This window comes from Canis aureus, chromosome 4 (assembly GCF_053574225.1).
Source record: "Canis aureus isolate CA01 chromosome 4, VMU_Caureus_v.1.0, whole genome shotgun sequence".
Taxonomy (NCBI): Eukaryota; Metazoa; Chordata; class Mammalia; order Carnivora; family Canidae; genus Canis; species Canis aureus.
In genome coordinates this window covers 31,014,006-31,026,980 of record NC_135614.1, presented here as the reverse complement: position 1 = coordinate 31,026,980, position 12,975 = coordinate 31,014,006, and the positions used below count along the sequence as shown (strand labels likewise).

Here is a 12,975-nt window from a genome sequence, read left to right as displayed (position 1 = left end):
AGGTGACACAGCAAGATCCTAAGGGGGCTGGCCCAGGACCCCTACCTCCTGCCCCCCAAATAAGAGCTCACTGTCCAGACGATAGGATGTCAGCCAGCTGCTGCAGCTACAGGGGCCGGTCCCGGTTTTGTGGGGCCTGGAGCTTACACAATTTTCAGGGCCTTCCTTAAGAGGATACACGGCATTGCTAGGACTCTATGAATTCACTGCTGGGGTCCCTCCCTTGGAAGGGCCAAGACAAGTGAGGTTGGGGCGAGGGGGTCCCCTGAAGCTTACACTCCATTATTCTCACGGTAATTCCATTTCTGGGCTCAGAGAGGCTACCCAGGGCTGGGCTAGACTACCTGGGAAAGCAGAGGGAACAACCAAGGCCTGGCCCACACCAGGCTTTCCTGCCCTGGGACATACACAGGAGAGGGAGAGCGCAGCTGCAGGAAGTTACCCACAGGGGGTCTGAGGGCATTCCTAGAAGAACGGAGATTGTAGCAGAGGATCATGAAATGCATTCCTTGGGAGAGGAAGGTGGGAGAACAGTCTAGAGAACCAGCTTCTGTCTGATGGGCCTTGGTCAACCTGAGGCTTTCTGGGCATCTTTCTCCCTCACTTAATAAATGGGTGAGCCTGCGAGGGGTCATGGTTGTGGACCTTGGGGCCACAGGAGGGTTTCGTAGTTCACATTTACTTCCTGGTGGGGAGTGGAGGGGCTGGAAAAGAGACTCTGGGCCTGACATCATCATCATCATCATCATCATCATCATCATTATTTAACGGAAAAATTGGCAATGCAGCAACACAGGTCCTACCTTTCCTCATGGCGGCACACACTTTCGGCTAGGTGTGCCCACTGTGTCCCAACCTGGGCTGTCCCTGCAGACACCTGCACGTGTAGTCAGAGGGACAGATGATGTCACCCAGGGCCCTGCCAGTTAAGAGGCAAGGAGCCTCATGAAAGCCCACAGCCCAGCACAGATGCCCTCTCAGGGTGACCTGGGGGGAGAGGGGCGGTGGGTAGGACCAGGATGGGAGGCAGCAGGGAGCCAGCACCTGCTCAAATGGCTTTGGAGAAGCTCGCTCCCCTCAAACCTAGAAGACAGGAGAGAATGTCTATTCCAGCACCATATGGCTGAGGCATCCCAGCCTCACCTAGAAGCCCCAGGAAACCTCTCCTTCAACTAACACTTACCAGCGGCTTCTCTTCTAATGGTGACAACGTCCCCAGCCAGCCTTGTGCTGCTGGAAGTGGAAAGAAATCCCCACAGATCACAGCTCACAGCAGAGGAGAAGGTTCTCTTTCAGATCTCAGGTATAGGCTGACCCCGGTGCAGGTGGGATCCTAAGCTCTGCCAAAGGGCCTGGGCCAAGAGCCATACAGTGCCATGGCAAGAAAACAGCAGCTTCCCAGAGGTATTTGTGTGACGGAAAAGAAGCACAGGAAATACATGCTTATCCTGGCACCTTCTACCTTCAGGGCTTCTGCTCAGATAGTTCCCTCCACCTGGTCGGTCCTCCTTGGCTCCTTTATGTCTATGTCAATTCTAGCCTGCCTTTGGCCAAGATGGAGCTCCACCTCCTTCAGGAAGCCCACCCTGATGTCTCTGCCCCTAATGATTGCTCTTCTTGGAACTTATCAACACTTGGCCTAAAATAGTTTTCTACGTCCTCTAGCATGCTAATAGTACTCCCTTTTCCCAGTACCTATGATCGAGACACATAATCCCTCATTATATCACCTTATTCATCTTCACAATATTCCTACAAGACAGATATTATCACCTCAAGGGAAGCGGGACTCAGAGAGGATTCTTTTTTTTTAATACACTTTTTTAAAGATTTTATTTATTTATTCATGAGAGACACAGAGAGAGGCAGAAACACAGGCAGAGGGAAAAGCAGGCTCCATGCAGGGAGCCCAACATGGGACTTGATCCCGGGTCTCCAGGATCATGCCCTGGGCTGAAGGTGGCGCTAAACTGCTGAGCCACCCGGGCTGCCCACAGAGAGGATTCTTGACAAGCCAGGGTCACACACCCGACTGGTGCCAGGGCCAGAACCCCAGGCTGTAGGACAGGCCTCTCCTCCTCCTGCTGCTAACTAGCACAGTGCTGGGCACGGCGACGTCCTCACACTTTGCCAGGACACCAGCGGACCCTGATTCATCTCTTCCATATCCTGGGTGGCACCTGTTCTGACGGCCTCTTTGGTTGGAGCTCTGGTGCACAAGCTCCAGGAATTCCGGGGGCAGAGAGGATGACACGTCCATCAAGGACATTCTCTTCTCTCCCTCCCACACCAAGGCAGGGCCGCAAGTGTTTGGAGAGGGTACGTGAACATCCTTAACTACTGGGAAGGGGGTAAGTGGCCTTACCGTCCGCAGGGATGGCGGAGCCCCAGGGCCCTGCCCTCAGCTCTCAGGTGTGGGCACAGTACCATTAAACCCCAGAAACAAGCCAGAAAGCCCCAGGGCAGCACTACACCAGTCCTGGCCACATTTTCCCAGGCACTGGACAAAAAACCTGCACAAGGGACTGTTAAACATTGAGCTCCCCACCCACAGGCCGTGGATTACCACCAGCTGGAGCCCATGTCAATCATTAGCCAGGCAGCGCCTCAGACTGTCCTCTGAGGGCTGGCACCTGGGGCTGAGCAGCCGGGGGATGTTCCGGACAAAGCAGGCTGGGCCGATGGCAACGGGGTAGTGTTTGAGCCTTACCGCAGGGATGGACTTGAGCAAGCCAGTTCTGAAAGACACTTCTTAGAAATAAAAAGTCAGTTCCCAGCGTACTGGCGTTGGATCACACGGGAACCCTAGAATCCTGGACCTGGAAGTGGCTTTCATGAACTCATTTGCCTCAACTGGCCTATTTTACTATGGGGGGAGCCGAGACCCAGAGAGTAGAAGGATCTGTCTGCCTGAGGTCCCAGAACTGGGGGGCGGGGGGGGGGGCAGGGCAGACGCCAGAACCAGGTCTCCCAGCTTCCAGGCCGATGCATTCAGGGCCCAAGCTGGCTCCCCTCCACTCCGCACACCTCTGGGCTCCCCCACCTTCCCCGCTGGAGCAGGGACTGTGGAAATGTAAAGGTTACCCCGGGGGCCCGAAGAGGACAGGACCGACTCCCAAGGCAGAGCATCAGCAAAGCCACACCATTCCCGCTCCCCCACCTAGGGATACTGGCTTAGCCAATGGCAAGACTGGCGTTTCAAATTAAACGCAGCAGGAGTTTCAAATCAAGGCCAGCAGTGGGTGGTGTCCCAGGAACTTCTGGTTGTCCCCTTCAACCATCTGCCCTCTCTTACTTCCGTCACAGATCACAAACTATTGCCTGGCACACGGCAGCCTCAAATAGGGACTAGTTACCGAGCCTCCCTGGCAACCAGGCAGGGCCCTGCCCGGAAAGTCAGCTGTCCCGGGCCACACAGGTTAAGGGAAGCACCTGGAGCAGTCAATGCAGCCGGGGTGGCCGTCAAAAATAAAGATCCCCAGGCCTCCCTCACCCCAGACCTCCTACATCAGAGCCGTTAAGGGTGGAGCCCAGAAATGTGTGTTTTAACAAACCTTCCAGGTTATCCTTACATATGCTCACATTTGAAAACATAGCCCTAGAGAATGCTGGGAGCAACTATGCACAAGGAGCCTGGTGCCAGGACATCCTCAGGGAGCAGACACTGACCCCGACCTCCAATTTCTGAAAAGAGAGGGGGGTTCCTCTCTTAATCCACAGCCATACCTGAATCCTAGTGCAGGCGAGGTAGGGAAGAGGGATGATGAGAAACCTACCCAAGTCAGCAGGAATCAAGACAGAAATAACACTCAAGTGTAAGGAACAATAAACAGAAAGCAAGATTTGAGGAATAAAATTGAGAATACCTTGTATGTGAACAGTCTGAATTCTCCATCAAAGACAGAAACCACCACATTCAGTTTGTCCTTTTATCACCGCCTTGTGCCCTCCTCCCAGCCCAAACCCCAGTCACGTGCCGAGCACAAAAGAAACTTTCTTTCCTCTTTTCCTTTCTTTCTTTCTTAAGATTTATTTATTTGAGAGACATGCAGGGCTTGAGTCCGCGACCCCTGAGATCATGACCTGAGACCATGACCCGAGACAAAACCAAGAGCGGGACGCCCAGCCATCGGAGCTGCATCTGACATTTGGCCCTGGGACATTTTTGCGTACTGTTTTGTCACATCCCTTGCGGGATGGAGAAAGGCCATGTGCTGTCGCAAACGAGGAAGGAACAGGGTAATTGCCAATCAGAGCTGCCCGGGTCTTTGGACACAAAGGAAGGGGCAGGAGTCACCAGCGCAGAGAAGCAGCAGCTGGGCTCACTTTAACCATCACTCCTGAGAAGTCGGCTATTGTGGGGACCACTGGGACCGGATTATTTCATGATAATCGGGGAGCTGAGAAGCAGGTGGGGAAGACCTGAACACCACCTGCTGAGCATAAGCCTGAACCGAAACAGGCCCCAGTGCAGAGCCCTGGGCTGACGTCTGCCTCTACATTTCTCGTCTTCCTTTCACCTACTATCTTACAAAATGCACTTATTTATTAATTTTAGGTAAAGAAGAAAGGATTCTCGCATATCCTCGGCCATATATTCTCCTAAAATGCAGATAACGTGGCACTTAAGGCCAAAGGACAAAAACATTAAAATAAACAACAAATGACACAAAGTACAATCCGCGAAGGTAAGCTTGATACACCTGTGTACAGCCAACACGGATGTCAGCTTACTACCCCTAGAACAAATGTTAAGTACAGCCTGACTCAGATCATAGTGAGAATTTTTGGAACATCTCTCAGAATGTGATGGGCCGATAGGCAGGGGAATGCAGGCAAGCTCAAGTTAACAGATGCAGCTACAGTCTGTGTCCCACAGAGAATACAGTCCTTCCTATCCATGAAATCTTCCGGTATGGATCATGTAGTTGCCACAAAGAAAATCGTAATACGGCACAGCAAGAAGAAATTTCCTGATCACATTCACTAATCATAACCCGAAAACACCAGCAGTCAACATTAAAATATGACCATACTCCCCACAAAACTACTTAGAAATATAGGATGCTGTCTTTTAAAATATCCTCGGATGGTGAGCCTGGGTGGCTCAGTAGGCTGGGCATTTGCTTTCAGGTCAAGCCCCACATCGGGTTCCCTGCTCAGTGGGGAGTCTGCTTCTCCCTCTCCCTGCTCACCCTCTCTCTCTCTCACTTATCTCTTAAATAAATAAAATCTTTAAAAAACAAAACAACAATAACAACAAAATTCTTGGATCAAGACTGATCTACATGGTGTGGCAGCTGGCTGGCTCAGCTGGAAGTGCCTGTGACTCTTGATCTCAGGGTCCTGAGTTTGAGCCCTGTGTTGGGTGTAGAGATTACTTAATAAATAAATTTTTTTTTCTTAATAAATAAATTAATTAAAAAAAATCCTGATCTACATAGTAACGATAAAGAAACAGAAAGGTGAGCCTTTCAAAGGCCCACCAGCTAGAGCAATATAAACACAAAGCCAAAAGTAAGAAGGGATGAATAATGATAAAGGTTGAAATTAATGACCAACAAACAGAAAAAAAAGTGGAAAGGATACAAAAAAATTTTTAGCCAGTTAGCAAATCCAGTTGGAATCCCATTCATGATAATCTAGTCAAGATATACCACGAGGCCTGTAACCTGCTCCTGATTTGGAAAAGATAATGTCATAAAAATGTCAACTCTTCCTTATAAATAAATACATTCAATGACATTCCAATCAGGGTCCTCCTATAGGTTGTTTATTCCAACACTACTTCAAATTATAAAAATATCCAATGGTCTCAATACCCATCAATAAGGGAAAGGTGGTATAAATTATGGTCCCTCTGTACCGTAGAACATTCCGCAGTGGCTACTGGCCCAGATCAACACTAACCCAGAGTTACTGCCCCTGATACACTAATCAAACCACAAGCTGCCCAGTAAGGTGTGCAGCATAAATCCATTCTGTGAAACAAGCAAACCTTTACAGGTGCCTGTGTCCATATGACATGGAGGGACGCGGGGGAAGGGGGGGGGCCTGGCTGCAGGCCACCCACGCTGCTAACTTCTCAGGGTGGCTCGGGAGAAGGATGAGCTGAGAAACAAACACCCCCTCAGTGTGGGCCTCCTCCAGCACCACCAATCCCTCCCGTTCCCTGCAAAGCTTGTCTCACTCAGCATCACCAGATCTGCACCTCCTGCAACTCCCCCGCCCATTCATTCCCATCTGGCTTCTGCTCCAACATCCCAGCAAAACAGCCACAGCTAACGCAGCTCTGAGTATCTTCCTTGTCACTTCCTACAGCAACAGCAACCGCTGGGCACTCCCACTTAAGTGGGCTCCCTGGCTTCTGTGATCGGACACTGTCCTGCCTTTCCTTTCCCCTCATGGACTGCTCTTTTCATAGCTCCTTCATGGGGCCATGTTCCTTTACTCAGATGCTCAAAGTGAGTTCCTCAATCTCATCATGCCCTTTCGGCAGATACAATCTAGACAAAATGTCTCTTTAACCCAGATTCCTCCAAGCCCCAGACACACCCGCCTTCGTGGTAGGACACCTCGAATGCTACATGTCCAAAACGGATGGTTTTGATGATGGACATGATCTTGCCCACCCTCCGGACCTGGTGCTCATCCAGTATCCCGCGTCTCAGGGGAATCCAGGCAGACAACCTAGGGTTGGGTGAGGTGGACTTTGCTTTTATGCACATAGCACAGGGCTGGGCAAACAGTGGGTACTCACTAATGCTGGTTCAATAGAAACATGCTTTGTCACCCATTTCCTAAAAATAGCCGTGACCTTTTAGGTGGACACAGCGAGCTCACATCTATCACCAACCCCCCACATAAACACCCTTTCCCCCCCAGAGATGCCACTCCCAGGCTTAATCTTACACGTGCCCCCCCACCCCCAGCCCAGCTAACCCCCTCTTGGGTTTCTCCTCCCCACTTTCATTCAGACTCCGCTCAGCTCATTGTCCTCCCAGCCAGCCTCTCCCCAAGGCTCCAGGTGTCAAAGGCTGGGGACAACAGACTTTTCTGGCAAATTCAGGAACAATTCTTCCCTTCTTTTCTGCTAAGGCAGTGGGACTTTCAGGAGCACAAGCCCCTGGAAGACCAGGTACTAAGGGATCACAGAGCCAGGCATCAACCATCTACACTCCATCCTGTCTCAAGAGTCCTTGCAGTAATATACCCAAGAGATCAACACTGTCATGACCACACCCCGATTGATCTTAAACCCCCTTTGCAAACATCTTCTCACCAGATTCTGCAAACAACCATTTGAGGTAGGAATTTTACCATCCAGCTTGTCCCAGTGACCCAAAACGGATTAGAACGGTCTCCTGAGTCCCCGGTTGCCCTTACCCATTACCTTCTCACATCGGTGTATTTGAGTCACTGTTTGGGCCCTTGTACTGTTAGGATCTTCCCAAACACAAACCACTGGGTGACATCAAACCTTTATTTCATAGGGTGCAGGGGCCAGGGTCAGTGGGCCCACTGTGGCATGGTTTCGGCGGTTATTAGAAAGCTCCGCTGAATTCCAACACCTCCTTTCAAAAATGCAAATCTCCAACAAAGAAACTTCAGTTCCTTCATTTCCCCTAAGAGCTTTCCTATCAAGAAGCACTCAAATTCCTGACGCTCCGGGCACAATGGCATTGGAAGGTGTTGTAAAGAAAAGTCCAGAAAGACCTGAGTCCGCTTGCTTGACTGTGATTGTGAAGCACACCCGCACACAGACTCTTCCCTGAATGTTCCCCCATGGGATTAAGTGCCAGGAGCTACTTCAGGCTCAAGGAGAGAGGGAAGAAGGAGGTGAATCCAAGAGGAAGGAGGGGGGAGCTCCAGAAAGGCCCTGGGTCCTCTGTATATCCAGCTCTCCACACAGATTTCATTGCTACACTCACCTCCTGCCTACATCAGAATTTTTTCCCCTCCTCTCTCTGTTCTGCAGTGAATTCCCAAGAACCCACACTAACCTATTCTGGCTGGATTCTTACTCCTGACACTCCAAACTACCCATCCTCCCCTGAATCACATGAGCAAGGCATCGCTAATCGATCTGGGCCTTCTAGGTAGAGCAATCCAGGCTGGCCCTATCTGTCACCCCTGCCCAGGCTCCATCAGGGAGTCAAAGGGGCCTCTCAGCCAGCCCCCTATCTCATCTCTATGGACTATTTCCGTCTTACGCTCTCTTTTGTTGCCTACCCAAACTCAGCCTTCGAGGTCGAAGATCAAGGAAAACTTTACTTCCCTGGCCTGCCTCTTTCACGCAGCTAACATCTGCAAAGCACATATATTAGACAAGGCCCATCCTGGGTGCCATGAGACCAGGAGAGGAGTAAGAAACAGCCACTGCCCTCCAAAGACAAAGGACAGGGAAGAGATAAGACAGTGGCCATACAAACACTAAAGCAAGGCGAGTGCTGAGAAGTGGTGCCAAAGGAGTGAAGGAGGAGGAAGGCTGCATGGGCTCAGAGTATGTCTTGACCCTTCCTGCTAGGAGCAGTCCCCTGGGTGGCTCCCAGGAAGGTGGGGACTAATGGGCAGAGATTGTGAAGGAGGGCATTCTAGGAGCCCAGAATGACAAGAACTAAAGCTGAGGAACTGGCAGGAGCAGTTCAGTTTGACTGGACCCCCAGCTGCACAAAAGAAATGACCGGATCATTACCATATTATTACTGTTGACAGTTACAGATGATTACTTCTGTCCCAGGCCCTGCCGTAAGCTTTACCCAGCGTGGAGGACACTCACCTGGAGCACACAGGTAGGGTGTACCAGTTGCCAGTTCAGGTCAGTGCCTGGGCTGTATGGTTATAACATATTAACTCATTTAACCCTCACGAGGACCTGGTGAGGTGGGTATTATTCCCCCCCCCCCCCCACTTTAAAGACGAGGTAACCAAGGTACAGAAACTAGTAAGAGACTAGTAAGAGACAAGATTGGGGAGGGATGCGGGACCCCGAGGTACTGAGCACCCAATGCCAGGGCAACAAGTGTCCCTGGCACCTCACCTGGCCTATCTGGTCAGAGACCACCTAGAAGCACAGGGCAGTGCCTGGAGGAAAGGAGCACTGTTAATCCTCCTGGAATCTCCAACAATGGACTGAAGCAAGGAAGCAACAAGGAACATAATGAGAGCCATTCAGGGGTGAGCAAGAGAACACACCCTGCCGGTCCAGCTCCTGGACTCAGCCCTGCCCTCCCCTGCAAGCTTTTTGTTCCTGTTGTGTGAGCAGGGAAGAGGCAGGGAAGAGGCTCACCCCTCACGGCACCACTCCAGGCCTGGTGGGGTCCGGGCAGCCAGGGGTGGAGCAGGGGTCTGGGAGAGAGAGCAGAGTGGCTGGCTACCCTGGATACCCAGAGTCTGTCTTAACACATCCAATCCCGGAAGCAAGGTCACTGATTGGGGGAGGGGGGACGGACAGCAAGGTCGCAGGGGGCCAAGTGTGACCTGCTCGAGCTAGAACGGGCTAGCTTCATTTCTCTCCCCCGAAGGGAATTCACAACTGTCCTGGAAACCAATAAGCTTGGTTTCTGCCTTTTTAAGCCTTCAAAGGGCGGGGTAGAGCCCAGGGAGAGAGAAAAGTTCAAGAATCCTTCCCCGAAACTGTAGCTCAAAGGGGAAAGGCGGTGAGCGTAAACACAGGTGACCTCGGGCCGGGACGGTTCCGCATTCTCTCTAAGCGCCTCGCAAACGATCTCCGCGAGCCGCAGCTCCCGGGACTCGCGTCCTCCCGACCCGGAGGAAAGTTCCTGAAGCCAGCCCGCTCTACGAGCTCTCCTAGCACTAGCCTCTCCCGGAGGGCACCCAGGCCCTCGAGGGCTCCGCGGGTCAGCGGGGCCCGGGCCGCCGGCCATCCCCGCACCGGGTACAAGGTCGCAGGCCCACCCCGTGGTCCCCGCGGCCACCGGGACCCGCCGAGCCCCCGGACCCGGCCCCGGCCCCGGCCGCGGGGGGAGGCTGCGCACCGCCCGCCCCGAGGCGAGGGCAGCCAGGCCGACGCCGCCCGTCGGGGACCAGCCGGCTCCAGCATCCTTCCCCCGCCCCCCCCGCCAGGCCGCGCTACCGGGAGGCGCGGGGCGGGCGCGGGCGCTCTGGGCTCCCCCGCGGGGGGAAGCGCTCCGGGCCACCCGGTCCCCGCCGCCGCCCCGCCCCGCGCCTCCGGCGGGCCGGGAGCCCTCACTCACCGGGCCACCGACCGCAGGGGTGGGGGCCGCGAGGGGCGGACGCGGGCGGCGGCGGCTCTCTCCGCGTGCGTCCCGGCCGCGGCGCCTCGGGCGGCCCGGAGCTCCGTCCTGCTCGCGCTCTCGGGGCGCTCGGGACACTCCCGGCTGGAGCGCCGCAGCCGCCGGGGCGGGGCCGGGGGAGGGGCGCGCGGGGCGGAAAGCTGCCGGGGCCCCCGCGCGCCCGGGGGCGGGGCCGGGCCTGGGAGGGGGCGGGGCCCGGGAAGGGGCGGGGCCGGGGGGAAGGAGCGCGGGGGCGGGGGAGGGGCGCGCGGGGCGGAAAGCTGCCGGGGCCCCCGCGCGTCCGGGGGCGGGGCCGGGCCTGGGAGGGGGCGGGGCCAGCAGAAAGCGGGGCGGGGCCTGGGGGAAGGAGCGCGGGGGCGGGGGAGGGGCGCGCGGGGCGGAAAGCTGCCGGGGCCCCCGCGCGCCCCGGGGCGGGGCCGGGCCTGGGAGGGGGCGGGGCCGGACCCGGGAGGGGGCGGGGCCAGGCAGAAAGCGGGGCGGGGCCGGGGGGAAGGAGCGCGGGGGCGGGGGAGGGGCGCGCGGGGCGGAAAGCTGCCGGGGCCCCTGCGCGCCCGGGGGCGGGGCCGGGCCTGGGAGGGGGCGGGGCCGGACCCGGGAGGGGGCGGGGCCAGGCAGAAAGCGGGGCGGGGCCGGGGGGAAGGAGCGCGGGGGCGGGGGGCGGAAAGCTCGCCCGGGCCCCTGCGGGTCCCGGGGCGGGGCAGGGGGCGGGGCAGGGCCCGGGAGGGGGCGGGGCCTGGGAGGGGCCTGGGAGGGGCCCGCGGGGCGGAAAGCTGCCGGGGGGGAGGGGCCCGCGCGCCCCGGGGCGGGACCGGGCCTGGGAGGGGGCGGGGCCGGGCAGGGCCTGGGGAGGAGCCCGCGTGGCGGAAAGCTCGCCGGGGCCCCCGCGCGCTCCGGGGCGGGGCCGGGCATGCCGCGGCCCCATCCCCAGGTGATTGCCGGGAGCGCTAACGGGCCGGCCGCGGCCTCCGGGCCCCCGGGACAAAGTTGCAGGCCCTCCGGCTCCCTTGCGCGCGGAGGGGGTTCCGCGGGCGCCCGGAGGTCAGCGAGGAGCCCCTGCCCCGCCCGCCTCCTCGCGGGTGGCACCCTGAGCCCCGTTCTTGGGGAGGACATTCTCCAAGCCCCCTCCAGCCCTGCCTACTGTTGTTAGCGACCCTTCTTCGGGGAAAGGATGCTTCCCACACTCCAAAAGGTCACGCCACAGTATGGAAATGGACTTGGGGGAGCTCCTGGGTGGCTCAGCGATGGAGCATCTGCCTTCCACTTGGGTCGTTAACCCCAGGGTCCTGAGATCGAGTCCTGCATCCGGCTCCCCTGCAGGGAGCCTGCTTCTCCCTCTGCCTGTGTCTCTGCCTCTCTCTCTGTGTCTCTCATGAATAAATACATAAATCTTAAAAAAAAAAAAAAAAAGAAATGGAGGTGGGATGGGGAGAGTAGCTTCCTAGAGGAGAAACCCAACAAACCCCCTTAGCCAGGTGATCAAGGTTAACATCAAGAGAGATAAAGCGGCAGTGATAGCCTGTCCCTGTGTGGTCTTCCTCCCAAGAATACATATTCCCAGTCTGTGAGAAAAACGGGAGCCAAACCCCAGTTGAGGGATAGTCTACAAACTACTTGGGCAGAACTCCTCAAAACTGTCAGGGTCATCAAAACCAAGGAAAACCTGCAAGGCACGTTGTTATAGCCAAGGAAAGCCTAAGGGGATATGGACAATAATATAGTGGGGTATCCTGGCTGGGATCCTGGTAAAAAGACATTATGTAAAAACTAAGGAAATTACATAAAGTGTGGATATCGGTTAATCATAAGGCACCAATATGGACTCATTCATTGTAGCAAGAGCACCATGCTAATAGGAGAGGCTTATAATAGAAGAAACCAAGGGTCAACTTCTCATTTTTTCTATAAATATAGAACTGTGCTAAAAAAAAAAAAAAGTTTATTTTTGAAAAAAAAAAGGTGACACAGATACTATATGAATATATGGTAGTTCAAAAGCAATGTTCAGAAACTGAGATTCTCTCTTTACCCTCCCAGCCTGCTTTTAGATGTGCCCTCCACGTCTATTTCTCTGCAACACCCCGAGTGTATATATTCCCCTAGATGTACTACTTAGAAGGATGGCGCCGTGTTTTTCTGCGACGTGCCTTTTTACTCACTACCTCTTGGCGCACCTTGATCTACGCGGTAGATCTTCTTCTTCCCGAGGCCCCCAGGGGTGCGCAAGGGTGCCTGCCTGTCACCTAGGTCCTTAGGGCTCTTGCAAACAGCTTTCATGGTGCCGTTTGCATTTGCAGAACGCTGTGAGCCGGAGGAGCCGGAGGGACTGGGCGCGTTAGGCCGAAGGGGAGACTCTGGCCTCGGCTCTGCGGGGACGGAGGCCGCGCCCTCGGGCAGCCCCCCGCGGGCCAGACTACGAACCCAGGGGACCCAGTCCTTTTCCCCGGCCTGTGCCACACCCCCTTCCCGCAAGGCGCGGCCCTTTTTCGGGGCTGAGCTGCATTTTTTAGCGATGAGTGGGCGGGAGCGTGAAACTCAGGCCAAAGGCTGCAGGGCGCGCGGAGGAAAGGCCCCGCCCCATCCCCAGCGGGAGAGGAGCGAGGGCCAGTGGCGCCGGGAGCCGCTGCGGGGCGCGGGGTGCCCGCGGGGAGATGCTCGACAGCCCCCACACCCCCATCCCCCGAGCCCGCGGCCTTCCCAG

The 12,975-nt window shown here is 55.8% G+C and overlaps 1 protein-coding gene across 1 annotated transcript in view; it reads right to left on the bottom strand.

The window, feature by feature from the left end:
• ANXA11 (annexin A11) overlaps positions 1 to 10,371 on the bottom strand; it is a 39,910-nt gene extending 29,539 nt beyond the window's left edge. The window contains exon 1 of the mRNA XM_077895187.1: positions 10,218 to 10,371. The gene's annotated coding sequence lies outside the window, so the exon portion shown is untranslated. The remainder of the gene's footprint in view (positions 1 to 10,217) is intronic.
• Positions 10,372 to 12,975: the final 2,604 nt, after the last annotated feature.